Consider the following 17683-nt stretch of genomic DNA (forward strand, 5'->3'; position numbering starts at 1 on the left):
TGAATAAGGCCTCTCTGATCATCCTATAAATGTGAATCGAATGACTGTTCATTGTGCAAAGCTCTGTCGATTATGCAGATGCTCTAACAAGCTTTGATAGATATGATAAATAGCATGAGCTTATTGAATTTTGGCAAGTGAAGAGGGAGCAGGAATTCAGGTAATCAGGTGTTTGCTTTTGATGTGGGACTGTGTACCAAGAAAATTAGATACCTGGTGACGAGGAAGTAGTGGCGGATCCAGAAATAGAAACTAGGGTAATTTCCAAGTGCAATCCAGTATAATCTAATAGCACTTCGCCAATAATATGGTATATAATGATAAAATTTACAATAACATAAGTAAAAATGTCCCACAATACATTCAATTCAACAAATTAGTTCAAAACTCAAATATTTTACAATATAAAAGATTGCAACATCAATAAGATCTTACATAAATAGAAGATTACAATCAATAGATTCAATAGCTTGGCCACTAGGCATTGAGAATAGGATGTCTCATACAGCAGACATATACGTTGCAACATCACACCATCGAGAATACACAATAACATGCCAATTCTAAGTGTACATAATACTGAAGCAAGATAGGGGCTATCCGAGTCTGTAGGCTCATGGCACACAACATACTGCCAAGTGCCAAAACGTATCATATTCTAGGCTTAGTATGAAATTTTTACAACAATAAGCACCGATAGATTTACTTAAAAGACACAAAATGTATATAAATAAAAATAAATAAAAAACGAACACGAAGAGAGAAATAAAGAAAGGTATAGAAATGTTACGGAAACAAAGGAAAAATGTTTCAAATGTTAAGTATGAGCAATCAACAATTTGATCATCCCTCAGAATGCCAGATCTCAACATTGCATATGGAGATATTGGTTCCTTCAACCTCCCATCAGAGCGACAAGGAGGGAGCACCAAATGGATGAGCGCTCAGATTACTAAAATGTTCATCACCGGGATATATGGAAATTGCATGGCGAACATAGAGGGAAAACATTCTGAAGGAAGCATGATGTATCTCAATATATCAGTTTTCTGATAACTTGTCATGTTTGAAAATGGAGAATTTCCATTATAGTAGGCCAGGGAGAGGTGGTCCGACGTGGCTAGTTGCTTATGTAGCAACACATGTCATTTATTAGAATTAGAACTTCTGCTGTAAGAGCGAATTAAGTCTCCACAATATCAACAGCTTTTCTCATGTGGTCATGTGTGTGCACAATAGAGCACAGCCATCCATATAGAATCAAGCCATTAAGATTGTTTTTTGATGTCAACTACTACCATCAAAAGAAGAAAAATGTACAAGACCAAATGAGTTTCTTGTTTGCCACACCAATGTCATGTACGCATCCATTATTTTTTATGATGACAGTTGGCTGATGCCAAACAATAATACCTAGTCGGCCAGTCCAACTAAAACCTGCTACTACCACTGACCTGATGCCGCTCTATCTCGAAGCAACATATCTCTCTCCTCTTTCATCTTATTTGCAATCTCAATTATCTTTGGGTTATAGAAACGGTCCATAACATACTTCTTTTCCTCTGCTTGTATTTCTTTGATGGCACTTGGGTATGGGTCTGGCGGCGGCTCCTTCCCTTCATTGCGGGCGATTTCTTTCAGTTCCTTGTATGCTTTCTTCTTTGCTTTCTTTTCTTTGCGATACTCAAACTGGAAAAAGGATGATAGTCATCGAATAAAACTGACAGTGTTTAAATTTGTACATTTCTATAACTTGCAAATTTAAACAGAGTGGGCTCATAATAGGATTTTGGTGTTAAGGATTTGATAAAATTAACAATAGGACATCTTCAGAATAGGATTCTTACATCTGCTACAGCCATCGCATAATCTTCACTGACTCCTTGCTCTTTCAACTCCAAGACACGCCATGCAAAAACTCATGCTGGTGGCGGATCAAATCCGCTTATCCTGAAATGATCAGAGCAATGTTCTTAAAGCGTTAAGGCGAGGCACGGCGAGCGACCCTGTCTGCAAGGCGAGGCGACGCCTAGGCGGACGCCTAGGCGAGAAAGGCGACGCCTTACTCATATGCCACAGGGAAGAAATGAAAAGAAATAGGAAATAAAAAGAGTAAAAAAGGCAAAGAAGAGGCCCAGCCCAACAGTTAGGCCCAGCCCAACAATAACATCTCCACCCATCTCCACCCTCCACTCCTCCAGAACCCTCTCCCACTCGTGCTCCTCATCCGCGCCGCCGGCCCTCTCAGCTCTCCCTCTCCCTTCACGCCGCCGGCCCCAGCACTCTGCCCTCTCAGCTCTCCCTCTCCCTTCGCGCCGCCGGCCCGCCGTCGCTCCTCCGCCCGACACCGCCGCCGGCCCGCCCTTGCTGCTCCGCCAGACGCCGCCGCCGGCCCCGCGCGACACCACTACCGGACCCGCGCGCCGTCGCCAGGCCCTCGCGCCGCCGAAGCTCGTCGGCGCTCCCTCTCCCACCTTCCTCACCATGCTCAGGTAGGCCGCCACCCCCTCCCTCTTGTTCCCCTTCCCCCGCACATCGTCGAAATCCTTCCCCTCCTCTTCCTCTCCCTCCTCCCTCACCCTCCCTCTCAGTTTGCTTCTCTTTTGGCATGGCGTCGGCGGACGCCTTGGATTTTTGAGCGCCTGGACGACTAGGCGTCGCCTAGGCGATGCCTAGGCGACGCCTTAAGAACCATGGATCAGAGATGTATTAAATTCGTGTTCAAAACGAGACAAATTTAGATAAGAGCACCATTTGCATGTGCAAAGGAAATAGATAAACAATACAACATTTCGCCCTTCCCTTCAAATTTTGGAGTCTTAAATAAATGTATACTATTTCAACTGTACAGTGCTGAAGTGGTAAATTTTTACAAGGAAATCACAAAGTACATGACAAGGAACTTACTTGATTGCATCATGGTAGAGCGAATCTGGATGCTTTTTGAAGAACTTCTTAACGTACACATCCTCTGGCATCTCAATCTTCTTGATCTTTCCATCCACACGAGGAAATGTCACCGGAGGCGCCCTAATCAACAAGTCAAGTGTTTCAGTTGACCAGCAAACAATATGGCAAACAAAAGAAAGGCATAGCAGTTTGAAAAAATAACAGCAAAGCATGCATAGATCCAGCACACCTACAGTTTACTGTTTACAAACTTCTAGGCTCACAATGTAACACAATTGAACCTCACTAGAAAAAAATATTGCAAAACCATTTGACACCAGAAACAATATAAAGCATCAGGAGTTACACATATCCCAGTTATACGCAATACCATGGCGTTCAGGGTGATAGATGAGATGGTAATTAGAAATCAACCTTGTTTCAGCATAGAATCATGCCACTTTACAACATCTCACTTCATAGATCCATGGATGAGCAACAAAATGAACCATCTATGATGTCACGTAGAGCTTTTTTCGGCATAATCAGCGGGGGGCAGCATAGTTTACATGTGGATCTGATCCCAACCGCAGCGCCAAAGGTAGGATAATGGAGAAATGCAGGCGTAGATGCACAGACACAGCTAGGGACACGGAGATGCGGGGGTGGAGAGCACTGACTCTTCCATGGCCTTGAGCCATGTGGGGGCGGGCTTGGCGAGGCCCTTCACCAGCTTCCGCGTCTTGGTCAGCAGGTCACCCCGCATGTACGACATCTCCCTCCTCCCGTGGGCAAGGACCTCCTCGTCGCAGCAGTGGCGGACCCTGGAATTGAAACCAGGGTAGTCCTGGCGGCAGCCGGCGAGAGGCGCGGGTGGCGGCGGCCGGCGGCGCGGGCAGTCGCGGGGCCGACCGGCGGTGGAGGAGAGACCGAGAGTGGACGAGTGGTGGGAGACGGGGGAATTGGGCTGAACGAGAGGTGACCAGCTCTAGGGTTAGTGGGCTTTAATTGTGAAGTACTAAAAAGGCTTTTGGACCGAAACTTATGGTAGTTCTGGACCTACCGAATTACCCTTTGGGCAATAACCAGTAGATGGCCTTCCAACACAGAATACTCCCCCCCCCCCCCAAAAAAAACAGAATACTTCCAACAAATTTTGGAACATACCCAGGGTTTTTTATCCGACCGTTTGGACCGAACCGCCGGCGCCCGGTTCCGGCTAACCGGTCCGGTTTGACCGGTTACCGGTAAAAACCGGTCAAACTCAAATTTGAATTCAAAACCCGTAGTTATACCGGTTTCGAACGGCTAACCGGCCGGTTAGACCGGTTTACCGGTCCGGTTTGACTGGTAACACGCTAAATTCAATTTTTTTTCTTTTTTTGTTTAAATTCAAATATCCACAAAGTATACTAAATGAATGTTTGTATAACATGTTTTAGCCTAAATGAACTCTCCAACCCTTTTTTTACTACTTTTATATTGTATTTGTATACTTTTGTATACACGTTTTTTTTGTTTAACTTCAAATGCTCGCAAAGTATACTAAATGAATGAATATTTGAAAAAATTTGACATCATTAAATTCGTCGCAACTTGAAATATTTTTAAGATTTTTTTGGGATTTTTCCATTTTTTAGAATTCAAATTTAAAATTTGAATTTGGGCCGGTTTAAAACCGGCCGGAACCGGAACCGGTCCGAGCCGGTTAGACCGGTAACCGCGGTAACCGGACCGGTTCCGGCCGGCTTGGTGAACCCTGGACATACCTAGACCTCCGCGGCGGACTAGGTACCGGCGTACCGCGTCCCGTTCTGGGGATTCAGCGGGAGACTCTTCAACATTTCCGCCGACAGTTCTCCCCTGACTTTCACCTGGAACCGGGGAGCAAGTATGGTGTCGTCCTCCCAAGAAGTTTCAGTTTTTCTTCGGCTTCTTCTTCGGCAGCTTCATCTGGATTTTTAAAACAAACAAGTATCAGGTGTCTGTCCACTTTAGAAATGTAGCAACGGAGGTAACTTATATTCTATTTTGCTTGCAATTTTCCTGCTTCATGTCATCATATGAATTGCAACAAACATATAACAAAAATAATGAATATCTTCTTCTTTATTATTTACAGGATCACCTTTGTAACACCCCGGTGTTAGTTTTGACGCTAATGCCGTGATTAATCGCTAATTAAGGTTAAACACCATTGTTAGCGTTAATCGAGTTCGTGGTAAAACATTGTTTAGCAGTGTTCGATCTCATTTTTCTCCGTGATCCAAGCTTCAAATCAACTTTCGCCCAAAACAAAAGTTGTAGCTCTTATCGTCCTCTACAACTTTTGTTTTGGCCAAATTTCATGTTCCAATGTAAAATTTGGAGCTTTGGACGGTCAAAGTCGGCTAAAATCACACAAATTCGGTTACTGTGCCCCGTTTGGTCAGTGCCTCGCCGGCCTCGACGTTGGGGTCGCCACGCGTCGCGCCGACGAACCTCGCCCATCGTGCACACACTCCCATCCTTATCCGCACAGAGTCGTGCTCATTTTCGCCTCTCATTCCCCTTCCTCGCGCCGCGAGCAGCGCCGACCAACCCTAGCCCCGCTGCTCGCCGTCGCCGGAGCTGTGCTGGCCGCCCACCGCCGTCTCGCCGCCATTTCCTCGCGCCTCGACCTCCCTCGACCCTCCTCGCCTTGCCCAGCACGCACGCCGTCCCGTTCCCGAGCTCGTTCGAGCCAACCCTAGGCCGAATCAGCGCCTGCGCCGCGTCCGCCATGGCTGCTCCGTGCTGAAGCTCTGCCTCGCCGTCGAGCTCCACCTTCCGATCTTCCTCCGCTCAAATTGAGTCGCCGGTGAGCTTCTCCGCGCTATCCTCTCCCTTCCCAACCCTATCCCCGCTCGATTCCGCGGCCGCCGGCGCTGGACCGCCGCCGCGCCGCCGTGGTCGCCATGGCGCCGCCGCTGCGCCCGCTGCGGGCCGCCTCTGTGCAGCCTTGCGCGGCGCCGCCTAGCGCATGGGGTTCGCCTGGGCCACTAGCCGCGCGCGCGCCCCGCCTCCGCCGCCGGCCGGCCACGGCTGGACCGGACCGCCGCGCCGCCGCGCGCGCCCCTGCGCTGCCGCCGCCGTCGCCTCGCAGGTGCCCCGCGCCGTCGCCCCGGCCCTGCGAGCGCCCTTGCCCCGCTCCGCCGGCCGCCCTGGCCGCGGGCCCGCACCACCGCACCGCCGCCCGGAGCCCGCCCGCGGAGACCGCCGCCGCCGCCGAGCCTGGTGGTTGCCACGGCCATGGCGTGCGGGCGAGCAGAGAGCAGAGCAGGGGAGGGGCGCCCCCTTTTCTCTCTTTGAGCCACTGACGGGTGGGACCCGCGGGTCAGAGAGAGAAGGGGGGATTAGGGATGGTTTTGTTTTCTTTATTGTATATTTTTGGCTGGAAGTTTGATAATTGGTAGAAAAATGCATAAAAATGCTAAAAATGCAAACCAAATTTTGTTAGTCTTCTTAAATCTAGATCTTCAGAAGAAAAATACTGGTTCATGTGAAATGTCACTTTTGCCCCTACTAAATTTAGGGTTTGCGTTTAAGCTAGGTTATTTTGTATCGGTTGTTCTATTTGTCTAAAAATCCTGAAAAATTTGTGGTAACCTACTCATTGCATGTGTAATCCACTGTAAAAATCTCATGTGCTGGTGTTGTACACTTTGGCATAAATCTTTTTATGTTTAGTTTACCTTGCTAGAGTTAAATAAATGGTTTCGGTCGTCTTTAAATGTGAGAAAATTTGTGTAGCATGCTTTAGCAAAATCATGTTATTCTTATTTATTATTGCTAGATCATGTCTGCAAGTCAAGTCCTTGCTTTTAATTTATCCCTAGCTAGGTTCTGTTCTTATTTTTGTTGTAATTAATTCTTTTATGCATGCATGTGTTTTGCAACAAAACAAGCCCCTAGTTATTTTGATCCATGTTGTTCTAGGGTTGTGTTAATCCTTTGAAGCGAGTTCGTAACTTTTGCTTGATAGGAGACACTTCAGGCTAAAAAGGCCTTAGAACCAAAAGCTGCACATCCGTTCTAAACCATTGCTATCGTAACCCTAGTTGTAAGGTTGCTCTATAGACATTTTTGGAGTTGGTCCATGTCTTTCGTTGTTAGTAGTGCTTTGCATCATTTCTTGAGTCTCATGCATGGCATATTTTTCCTCGTGTAGCCGCCGACACCGAAATCGCCTACGAGCTGGTTGCCGAGCCGGTCCAGGAGCCTTTCGCAGGAGAACCGCAGCCAGGAGAAGTCGTTAATCAAGCTCCCGGAGAAACCACTAACCCCGCTGACTTGCAAGGCAAGCCCCGGAGCATATCCCTTATTTTAATTACTCCATGTTATATTTAAAATATTGTGCATTTACGTTCAAGGAATTGATTGGAACCATAGATGCATAATCTTGTATACCCAGTGTCCTTACTAGTGCAGTTATCGCTAGCACCGCTATGCTTAATTAAACTCGGTAGAAGACGGGTGATTTCCTGTCACCCGCGAGATATAGGGTTGTTACTTCAGGCAGTGTTATGAGAAATAATGCAATGAGAAGGGAAATTGGAGACCGGGCGGAGGTAAAGTTGGACATGATTGTTGATTAAGGAAAGTTGAGTCTCCGCCTGTGTCGATTGAGGACCGTTCCGTTGTTGGCCCTTTGACTGAGGATTGAACAGTACTAACCACATGCCGGAAGTAGGAGGTAGTCGAAACCGGTAAGCTAATTACCTTAATTGCGTCGGAATCTGGGTCTCGACCTGCGGTGCTGGGTAGGGTTGACGGATGGTGAAGTAGCCCACGGGTTCACTGGGTGTTCGCACGTGCGGGGCTCATCATCCGGGTGCTTGCGGGCTTGATTCAGACTTCGGGGTAATTATGGGAACAGTTGACGTGTGTGGCCCGACGGGGTTTACGCGTGTCGTGTGAGTTAGGTCCACCTTGCAAGGTTAAATCGGATCGATTCGCCGTGACTCGCGGATATGAGAGCCTTGGTCAATGCGTCGCATCGTAGTAAGAATTGAAAGGACAGAAAGAGAAAAGTTGGACTTTTGTTGATGTTCTTGAAAAGATAATATGATTAACCATGTGTGCTCTAGAGAATTAGGCAAACCTAGTTTCTAGCTATCAACACAATTGGAGCTAAAATATTGAAAGTAAGGATCCAGTTTTAGTAGCTTTCCAGCAAAATAATCCAGAGCCAAAGAGCTGTGCATGTCTAGGTAATGGGCTAAGTATACCATAGACGGGTAAGCCTTGCGGAGTATTAGAATACTCAGGGTTTGGTTGTAACCCTTCTGAGCAGGCTGTATTCCGGAAGACTTCGAGGAAATCAGTGCGTCTTGGAGTGGTCAACCTCTTCCTCCAGGTTGGACGTTCGAGTGGGTTCCGCCTTCTCCGTGAAGTGCAGGCAGGTGAGCCTCACATCAGTGGGCAAGATGTGAAGCTTGTCTTTTGTCATCGACGTTATCTACCGTACGGTATTTCGAACTTGTTTTAATCTATTTTGTATTTTCCGCTGCGTTTGAACTCTGTATTCGAAATGTAACTCTGGCTTGTAAAACTTTATTGTAAATTAATTTTGAAGACTTTTGTTTAACTCTGGCTGTAAGTTAAGTTTGGAAACTTTTGTTGCTTGTAATCACCTGTGCTCGTCTTTTGGCGAGAGTTCCTGTGCAACCGATCCTGGTTAAAGCAGGCAGTCTGAGTGTACTGGTGAAGTGCATTATTGGAGGATTAAGTTAAATGGTTAATTAGTGCACTTGATCGGTATTATTTGGACTGTTCTGTGACAGCTGGCATCAGAGCTAATTGCACTGGGGGGGTGATTACTTGAGTGCTTAACTGCAAAACTTTTGGGTTTTTCGAAAAGTTGACGCTAGATGCGCTAAGGAATAGGTAGATAGTTCGTATGCCCTAATTATGTGTTATAAGTTAGGAGGCATCTAAGTATCTATTCATTCCAGCACTTCCAGCAATTACTTCTCGTTAAACCTTACTTTTGTGCACAACTACTATTCTGTAACGACGCACCTACGCTGAGGTAAGAAAGGTAAGCATTCTGGTAGTCCTTAGAATAGCCCACGTGTTTCATACGTGCGCGGGTCCCGTATGATGAGCATATGAGGAGGTGATAAGGCTCAATTCAAACGAGCCTGTCGCTATCTGCCGCCTGATATGGAGTGCGGATTTCATGTCGTGTGATTGTGATCACGGCCATTTCGTAAGTCAATGTTACGAGATGTAAACCTGTCATGCGGTTGGCCATGACCGTGATCCTTGGGACACGTCTACCCATGGATGTCCCGTAAGGCGAGTGTACGGGAAGTGAATACGTTGTTACGACGTATGCAGCGCTGCCCATTCAGCGTCGAACGTTTGGGTGCCGTCTCTATAGTGGACGGTAATGTATGTGTTAATATGTGGGAAACTGCATATGCGTTACCCGTGTGGCGTAGGACACATGGGGGCCGTTCGTGTGTGCTGGCACGAAGGGTCCAGAAATGGATAATTATATCTCTCTTGTTGTTTTGGTTTGTCTGCAGGAACACTAACTCTGTTAAGCGCGTTATGAAATCCTTGATCGTAGGAACGACTAGTATATATAGGGAGAGTACGTAATTGTGCCACTAGTCGTCTTCGTATACCATAATTGGTACTTGCTTGGGTGAGAAACGATAGAACGTGCATGCATCTGGCATATTTGAGTTGGTTGATCGCTTTGTTATTTGCGGTTGCGTCTCATCAAAAAAAAAAGGTTATTTTGATCGCTTCGTAGTTAATAGTGTGCAACCCCGAGTTACCAATCTGTGGTTCAAGTGAGTAGATGAGGTTCAACCAAAACAAGTCAGTTTATTTTTCCTTGGTGAACCATATCGCAAGGGAAATGATTCATGCTGTGTGTTCATATTAGATATGCACATTCTTTATTTGCATGAATTAGTCCTGATAGCGGAATGGCTAACCAAGGGGTGGTTATTTTGCAGATGGGTGATAACCACGCTGCCAACCATGAAAATGAGAATCACGGAGCCCAACCTCAACCACCTCCTTCCTTGGCTCAAGCTATTGCAGCTCTTATCGCTGACCGTAATGAGCAGACCGAATTGATGAGGCAATTGGTGCAAAATAATGCCGGCAGAGGTCGACAAGCACCACCAGCAGAAACTGACTATGTCGGTTTTCTGGCCACCCAACCACCTCTGTTCCACAAGGCAGATGATCCTCTTGAAGCCGATGCATGGATTCGCACCATTGAGGACAAGTTCAGTATCCTCAATTGCACAGAAGTAGACAAGGCCGCCTTTGCAGCGCAACAACTGAGAGGCCCAGCGAAGATATGGTGGGTTAATCACAAGTCTCTACTCCCCGCTGGTGCGCGTCTCACTTGGAATGAGTTTGTGGCAGCATTCAAGGCCCATCATATTCCTACTAGTCTGATGAGAAGGAAGATGGCAGAGTTCCTGGAATTGAAGCAAGGAAACAATACTGTTCTTCAATATGCTCAAACCTTCAACCAGTTAGCTCAGTATGGTGGTTTTCATGTGGATAGTGATGAAAAGAGGCAGGATTGCTTCAGGAGAGGAATGAATACCAAGCTGCAGGACAAACTGGCCCTAACTACTTGTGCCCACTTTACAGAACTGGTTAATAAGGCTATTACTCAAGAAGATGCTACATTAGCTCATAAGGCCGACAAAAAGAGGAAGGCACTTGTTGGATCTTCCAGCAGTACGCCCCAGAAGTACAAGCTAGTACAAACAGGAAGTCAGTGGACTCTAAGTCGTCCACCGCAGCAAGGCCGTTGGGTTGCTAGGCCGCCACAGCAGCAGTCGTGGGTAACACGTCTCCCAGCACCACAGCAAGTGCAGAGACCTCCCGCTTCGCAGTTTGTACGCCCCAGCAACTATCCTTGTTATAACTGCGGGCTTTCTGGGCATTTTGCACGTGATTGTCCCATGCCACGCAGACAAGTCAATTACCAGCCTCCTACACCAATTTCAACTTCTAGTACCCAAAATAATAAGAAGAAGACTGTACCTATCAAAACGGGTCGTGTGAACTACACCACAGTGGAAGATATTACTGACGGTACTCAAGTGATGACGGGTATCTTCTCCGTTAACCAGCGCCCTGTTGTTGTGTTATTTGATTCCGGAGCATCTCATACTTTTATCAGCAAAGCGTGCGTAGCACGGCTCAACTTGCAAGTAACACACATGAAGAGACCATATATTATTCATGCACCGGGTGCACCGTTAAAAGCCGGTCAATGTGTTCCGGGTGTATCCCTTGACCTAGGTGGGAAAGTTTTCCAGACCGATCTCATTGTTCTTCCAAACCAAGGAATAGATATCATTCTTGGAATGAATTGGATGGAGGAACATCGTGTTATCCTTGACACTTCATCTCGCATTGTCCGAATCAATTCTTCCACACATGGCATTTTGAATATTCATCTTTCCCAGCGTGAAATTCCAACCACTATCATATACCATCTTGAGGGGAAGATTCTAGAAATAATTCCGGTGGTTTGTGAATACCCCGATGTGTTTCCGGAGGACTTGCCAGGCATGCCTCCCGATCGGGATATTGAGTTTGTCATTGAGTTACAGCCTGGCACAGCGCCCATATCTCGAAGACCGTACAGAATGACTCCAAGTGAGTTAGCTGAATTGAAAGTTCAGTTGCAAGAGTTATTAGATAAGGGTTTTATCCGACCCAGTGCTTCACCATGGGGTTGTCCAGCCTTGTTCGTGAAAAAGAAAGATCATGGGTTAAGATTGTGTGTGGACTATCGACCTTTGAATGCGGTCACCATCAAAAACAAATATCCTCTTCCTCGCATTGATATTCTCTTTGATCAATTAGCCGGTGCCAAGTTCTTCTCGAAGATAGATCTTCGATCTGGTTATCATCAAATCAAAATCCGGCCATCAGATATACCAAAAACAGCATTCTCCACTCGTTATGGTCTTTATGAGTATTTGGTCATGTCCTTTGGATTAACCAATGCTCCAGCCTACTTCATGTATCTCATGAATTCAGTGTTCATGCAAGAGCTGGATAAATTCGTCGTGGTATTCATTGATGATATCTTAATCTATTCCAAGACGGAAGAAGAACATGCTCAGCATCTTCATATAGTACTCCAGCGTCTTAGGGAACATCAGCTATATGCTAAGCTCAGCAAGTGCGAATTTTGGCTAAAGGAAGTTCCATTTTTAGGTCATGTTATTACGACTGAGGGTATTTCTGTTGATCCCAGTAAAGTACAGGATGTACTGAACTGGAAGGCTCCAACCTCAGTGGCTGAAATCCGAAGTTTCTTAGGGTTAGCGGGTTATTATCGTCGGTTCATACCGGAATTTTCCAGAATTGCTAAACCTATGACCGAACTTCTCAAAAAAGGTACAAAATTCTATTGGAGTGACCAATGTGAGACAGCTTTCCGGAAGCTAAGAACTCTACTTACTTCAGCACCAATCTTAGCTCAACCAGATACTACAAAGCCATTCGATGTTTATTGTGATGCTTCGGGCACCGGAATTGGCTGTGTTCTGATGCAAGAGAATCGGGTGATTGCTTATGCTTCTCGATCACTCAAGCGTCACGAAGAGAACTATCCCACACATGATCTGGAATTAGCAGCTGTAGTCCATTCTTTGAAGATCTGGCGACATTATCTTCTGGGCACGAAGTGTAACATTTATACAGATCACAAGAGCCTCAAATATCTTTTCACTCAATCTGATCTGAACATGCGTCAACGACGATGGCTTGAGTTGATTAAAGATTATGAGCTCGAAGTACACTACCATCCAGGAAAAGCAAATGTGGTTGCTGACGCGTTAAGCCGCAAGGCTCACTGTCATTGCCTCTCTGCTATACCCCTGAGTGAGTCTCTCTGTTTTGAGATGGAAAAGCTGAACTTGAGCATTGTACCCCATGGCACATTGGCTCATCTAGAACTTACTTCTACCCTTCGTGATCTGATCATTGAAGCACAAAAGAAAGATAAAGGAGTAAAGGAAATTCAAAGAAGATTATCAGAAGGAGATCCGAAAGTAAACTGTTTCCACCAAGATAGTGAGAATGTGTTATGGTTTAAGAACCGAATAGTGGTACCTAAGAATTTTGAACTCCGAAAGCAAATTCTAGATGAAGCTCATACTTCCCGACTGTCTATCCATCCTGGTAGCAACAAGATGTACCAGGACTTGAAACAACAATTTTGGTGGACTCGGATGAAAAGAGAGGTCGCTAAATATGTGTCCGAATGTGACATCTGTCGCAGAGTTAAAGCTAGTCATCTCAAGCCAGCAGGAACTCTTCAGCCTTTGAGTATTCCTGAATGGAAATGGGAAGATATTAGTATGGATTTCATAGTCGGATTGCCTCGGACTCAGAAGGGCTATGACTCTATATGGGTTGTGGTTGATAGACTAACCAAGTCAGCACATTTTATTCCAGTGAGTACTCGTTATTCCACAAAAAGATATGCTGAGTTATACGTTGAGCGTATCTTATGCCTGCATGGTATACCCAAGACTATCATCTCTGATCGTGGAAGCCAATTCACTGCTCGCTTTTGGGAACAATTGCATACTTGCTTAGGAACTCGTGTGATTCGCAGCTCTGCTTACCACCCTCAAACAGATGGCCAAACAGAAAGAATCAATCAGATTTTAGAAGATATGCTCCGTGCATGTGTCCTAGCCTATCCACAAAAATGGGATCAATGTTTGCCATTAGCGGAATTTTCTTATAACAATAGCTATCAAGAGAGCATCAAAATGGCACCATTTGAAGCCTTATACGGACGTCGATGTCGAACCCCTTTGAATTGGTCGGAAGCAGGTGAAAGAAATATTTTCGGACCGGACATGGTTCAAGAAGCCGAAGGACAAGTCCGTCTTATTCAAGAAAATTTGAAAATTGCGCAGTCTCGGCAGAAGAGCTACGCTGACAAAAGGACTGATCCACTCGTCTTTAAAGTTGGTGACCAGGTATACTTAAAAGTATCACCTTGGAAAGGCGTTCAAAGATTTGGAGTAAAAGGGAAATTAGCACCCCGCTACATTGGTCCATACCCAATTGTGGAGAGATGTGGCCCTGTAGCTTATCGGTTGGATCTTCCAGCAAAATTTTCAGCAATTCATAACACTTTTCATGTATCACAACTTAAGAAGTGTTTGAGAATTCCAACTGAAGCTATTGATAGTGACTCAATTCAGTTAGAGTCTGATCTCACTTATCCTGAGCATCCTATCAAGATTATTGATCGCAAGGACCGAGTTACTCGTCGCACCACCAACCGATTCTACAAAATTCAATGGAGTAATCACTCTGAAGAAGAAGCTACTTGGGAGAGAGAAGAATTTCTGAGATCCAAGTATCCGGACTTTTTAAATGCTCATCAAGGTACTTCTCACTTGCCCATCTCATCTTATACATTCCATCGTGCTTGAATCTCGGGACGAGATTCCTCTAAGGGGGGAAGGCTGTAACACCCCGGTGTTAGTTTTGACGCTAATGCCGTGATTAATCGCTAATTAAGGTTAAACACCATTGTTAGCGTTAATCGAGTTCGTGGTAAAACATTGTTTAGCAGTGTTCGATCTCATTTTTCTCCGTGATCCAAGCTTCAAATCAACTTTCGCCCAAAACAAAAGTTGTAGCTCTTATCGTCCTCTACAACTTTTGTTTTGGCCAAATTTCATGTTCCAATGTAAAATTTGGAGCTTTGGACGGTCAAAGTCGGCTAAAATCACACAAATTCGGTTACTGTGCCCCGTTTGGTCAGTGCCTCGCCGGCCTCGACGTTGGGGTCGCCACGCGTCGCGCCGACGAACCTCGCCCATCGTGCACACACTCCCATCCTTATCCGCACAGAGTCGTGCTCATTTTCGCCTCTCATTCCCCTTCCTCGCGCCGCGAGCAGCGCCGACCAACCCTAGCCCCGCTGCTCGCCGTCGCCGGAGCTGTGCTGGCCGCCCACCGCCGTCTCGCCGCCATTTCCTCGCGCCTCGACCTCCCTCGACCCTCCTCGCCTTGCCCAGCACGCACGCCGTCCCGTTCCCGAGCTCGTTCGAGCCAACCCTAGGCCGAATCAGCGCCTGCGCCGCGTCCGCCATGGCTGCTCCGTGCTGAAGCTCTGCCTCGCCGTCGAGCTCCACCTTCCGATCTTCCTCCGCTCAAATTGAGTCGCCGGTGAGCTTCTCCGCGCTATCCTCTCCCTTCCCAACCCTATCCCCGCTCGATTCCGCGGCCGCCGGCGCTGGACCGCCGCCGCGCCGCCGTGGTCGCCATGGCGCCGCCGCTGCGCCCGCTGCGGGCCGCCTCTGTGCAGCCTTGCGCGGCGCCGCCTAGCGCATGGGGTTCGCCTGGGCCACTAGCCGCGCGCGCGCCCCGCCTCCGCCGCCGGCCGGCCACGGCTGGACCGGACCGCCGCGCCGCCGCGCGCGCCCCTGCGCTGCCGCCGCCGTCGCCTCGCAGGTGCCCCGCGCCGTCGCCCCGGCCCTGCGAGCGCCCTTGCCCCGCTCCGCCGGCCGCCCTGGCCGCGGGCCCGCACCACCGCACCGCCGCCCGGAGCCCGCCCGCGGAGACCGCCGCCGCCGCCGAGCCTGGTGGTTGCCACGGCCATGGCGTGCGGGCGAGCAGAGAGCAGAGCAGGGGAGGGGCGCCCCCTTTTCTCTCTTTGAGCCACTGACGGGTGGGACCCGCGGGTCAGAGAGAGAAGGGGGGATTAGGGATGGTTTTGTTTTCTTTATTGTATATTTTTGGCTGGAAGTTTGATAATTGGTAGAAAAATGCATAAAAATGCTAAAAATGCAAACCAAATTTTGTTAGTCTTCTTAAATCTAGATCTTCAGAAGAAAAATACTGGTTCATGTGAAATGTCACTTTTGCCCCTACTAAATTTAGGGTTTGCGTTTAAGCTAGGTTATTTTGTATCGGTTGTTCTATTTGTCTAAAAATCCTGAAAATTTTGTGGTAACCTACTCATTGCATGTGTAATCCACTGTAAAAATCTCATGTGCTGGTGTTGTACACTTTGGCATAAATCTTTTTATGTTTAGTTTACCTTGCTAGAGTTAAATAAATGGTTTCGGTCGTCTTTAAATGTGAGAAAATTTGTGTAGCATGCTTTAGCAAAATCATGTTATTCTTATTTATTATTGCTAGATCATGTCTGCAAGTCAAGTCCTTGCTTTTAATTTATCCCTAGCTAGGTTCTGTTCTTATTTTTGTTGTAATTAATTCTTTTATGCATGCATGTGTTTTGCAACAAAACAAGCCCCTAGTTATTTTGATCCATGTTGTTCTAGGGTTGTGTTAATCCTTTGAAGCGAGTTCGTAACTTTTGCTTGATAGGAGACACTTCAGGCTAAAAAGGCCTTAGAACCAAAAGCTGCACATCCGTTCTAAACCATTGCTATCGTAACCCTAGTTGTAAGGTTGCTCTATAGACATTTTTGGAGTTGGTCCATGTCTTTCGTTGTTAGTAGTGCTTTGCATCATTTCTTGAGTCTCATGCATGGCATATTTTTCCTCGTGTAGCCGCCGACACCGAAATCGCCTACGAGCTGGTTGCCGAGCCGGTCCAGGAGCCTTTCGCAGGAGAACCGCAGCCAGGAGAAGTCGTTAATCAAGCTCCCGGAGAAACCACTAACCCCGCTGACTTGCAAGGCAAGCCCCGGAGCATATCCCTTATTTTAATTACTCCATGTTATATTTAAAATATTGTGCATTTACGTTCAAGGAATTGATTGGAACCATAGATGCATAATCTTGTATACCCAGTGTCCTTACTAGTGCAGTTATCGCTAGCACCGCTATGCTTAATTAAACTCGGTAGAAGACGGGTGATTTCCTGTCATCCGCGAGATATAGGGTTGTTACTTCAGGCAGTGTTATGAGAAATAATGCAATGAGAAGGGAAATTGGAGACCGGGCGGAGGTAAAGTTGGACATGATTGTTGATTAAGGAAAGTTGAGTCTCCGCCTGTGTCGATTGAGGACCGTTCCGTTGTTGGCCCTTTGACTGAGGATTGAACAGTACTAACCACATGCCGGAAGTAGGAGGTAGTCGAAACCGGTAAGCTAATTACCTTAATTGCGTCGGAATCTGGGTCTCGACCTGCGGTGCTGGGTAGGGTTGACGGATGGTGAAGTAGCCCACGGGTTCACTGGGTGTTCGCACGTGCGGGGCTCATCATCCGGGTGCTTGCGGGCTTGATTCAGACTTCGGGGTAATTATGGGAACAGTTGACGTGTGTGGCCCGACGGGGTTTACGCGTGTCGTGTGAGTTAGGTCCACCTTGCAAGGTTAAATCGGATCGATTCGCCGTGACTCGCGGATATGAGAGCCTTGGTCAATGCGTCGCATCGTAGTAAGAATTGAAAGGACAGAAAGAGAAAAGTTGGACTTTTGTTGATGTTCTTGAAAAGATAATATGATTAACCATGTGTGCTCTAGAGAATTAGGCAAACCTAGTTTCTAGCTATCAACACAATTGGAGCTAAAATATTGAAAGTAAGGATCCAGTTTTAGTAGCTTTCCAGCAAAATAATCCAGAGCCAAAGAGCTGTGCATGTCTAGGTAATGGGCTAAGTATACCATAGACGGGTAAGCCTTGCGGAGTATTAGAATACTCAGGGTTTGGTTGTAACCCTTCTGAGCAGGCTGTATTCCGGAAGACTTCGAGGAAATCAGTGCGTCTTGGAGTGGTCAACCTCTTCCTCCAGGTTGGACGTTCGAGTGGGTTCCGCCTTCTCCGTG

At 46.9% G+C, this 17683-nt stretch overlaps 1 pseudogene; it reads right to left on the minus strand.

Moving 5' to 3' along the window:
• Positions 1-1215: 1215 nt before the first annotated feature.
• LOC120688262 lies at positions 1216-3873 on the minus strand (annotated as a pseudogene).
• Between the last annotated feature and the right edge of the window lie 13810 nt (positions 3874-17683).

The sequence above is a fragment of the Panicum virgatum genome, chromosome 9N, assembly GCF_016808335.1.
Source record: "Panicum virgatum strain AP13 chromosome 9N, P.virgatum_v5, whole genome shotgun sequence".
NCBI classification, from domain to species: Eukaryota; Viridiplantae; Streptophyta; class Magnoliopsida; order Poales; family Poaceae; genus Panicum; species Panicum virgatum.